Source organism: Nanorana parkeri, unplaced genomic scaffold (assembly GCF_000935625.1).
Source record: "Nanorana parkeri isolate BGI_ZX_2015 unplaced genomic scaffold, ASM93562v1 scaffold403, whole genome shotgun sequence".
In the NCBI taxonomy this organism is placed as follows: domain Eukaryota; kingdom Metazoa; phylum Chordata; class Amphibia; order Anura; family Dicroglossidae; genus Nanorana; species Nanorana parkeri.
Genome location: NW_017306671.1, coordinates 310,237 through 311,894, shown reverse-complemented (window position 1 = coordinate 311,894; position 1,658 = coordinate 310,237).

Below are 1,658 nucleotides of genomic sequence, written 5' to 3'. Positions count from 1 at the left end.
GACCCTTAATCCGAGCACAGGCATGGCAGGTAAAGGAAGAGGGGGGGGGGGGGGGGGGGGTTAAGGAAGGGTACAGGGCAGATACTGGAAATAAGAAAAGGCACTCAGGAAAGGGATACAAGGTTTAGTATAGGAAGGACACAGGAGAAAATAGAAGTAAAGCAGTATTACTGAGTGAGCATGGTCTGCTGAATTGAGACCAATCCTACTGTATTAAGCCACCAATGTAAAAATTAGGTGCTTGTTCACTTGGCACCCACACACAATACTATATCAACAGTTGCTGCCCACATAAAAACACACACACACACACACACACACACACACACACACACACACACACACACACACATACCTTTCTAGTGTTTCTAGTGTACATTTTTCTGTCAGACATGTATGCAAAGGAAAATTTTCATAACAGTATTAAGTACGTTTACATTTTGCTCTGTTTTGTTTACTGAGGAAAAATTTGAAATGTAAGAGACATGGTATTTTGAGTAATTTAACTAAGGTTATGAGTGGAATATTTAAGCAGGTTCCTTTTTTCCAGGGAAATCTCTTTGACTTGACCTACTGCATATTGTTTGCTGTATTCATCAATCATTAAAGTACACACAGAAGATTGCAGGGAGTAAACCAGCAGGAAATGAATTTTCTCAAAATATAATTTAGTATGCATTCTTTCAATATACTGAATTCATGCTTTTGTATTATATTTCCCAGCCTTTATTCAGAAATTTATCTGATGTTTTGTTTATTTTGTGTGTATGAAAAGCCTAAAAATCAAACACCCTTATAATACATTTCATATATTTTGTAACACTAATAAATCGAGCTACAACTTTTCGTATATGCTTCCAGCTTTCTAAAATGAGTTGGATACAGCCTAACTTTGTTTAAAGGAAACCTGTAAGACTATGAAGTCTAATTTTTTATTTAGTTTTTTAAGGTGCAATCTCATGAGTCACAGGTTGTCATTCTGATTTTGCATTCTTTATCTAGGGAGTCACTATTTTTTTAACAATATGCCAGAAATGACACCTAGGGGGTTATTCAAAAAGCTAGCCGAAGGATCAGCAGTAGCTCTGGCTGATCCTTCAGCTAGCTTCAGCCACCGGAGCCCTTCGGTTCAGTAGAACCGAAGGGCTGCTGTACAGGCTATTCACTATAGCCCGTACAGCCCCAGAAGTTGGCCGAGTGGCTTGATCGAGCCGAAGGCATATTACCGTTACCGGCTGTTTGACATACAAACGATCAGCGGCTCTATAGCCGCCGATTGCTTGTATGTTGCATCTGCGGCCCGGGACTGGTTCAGGAGGGAGTCAGGAGGTAGATGGGAAGGAGCATCTTCCTTTTTGCTGATCTCCCTCCATACTGTGAATGCGGAAGTGATGTTTATTACATCACTTCCGCATTCACCTGTCAGTCATCTGGCTGCTAATGCCAGAGAGAAGAAGCTGATGAACCAGATCCCTAATGTCTCTATAAAGAGGACCAGTCAGTGTGCCTTTGCTATTATATAGGGGAATTGTTATCCCCCTATGTGATAGCAATAAAATTAAGGGGTCTATTCGCGGAGCTGCCAAAGGATCTAGCCGTAGCTTTGGCCGATCCTTCGGCTAGCTTCAGCCCCAGGATCCCTTCGGTTCAGTAGAACC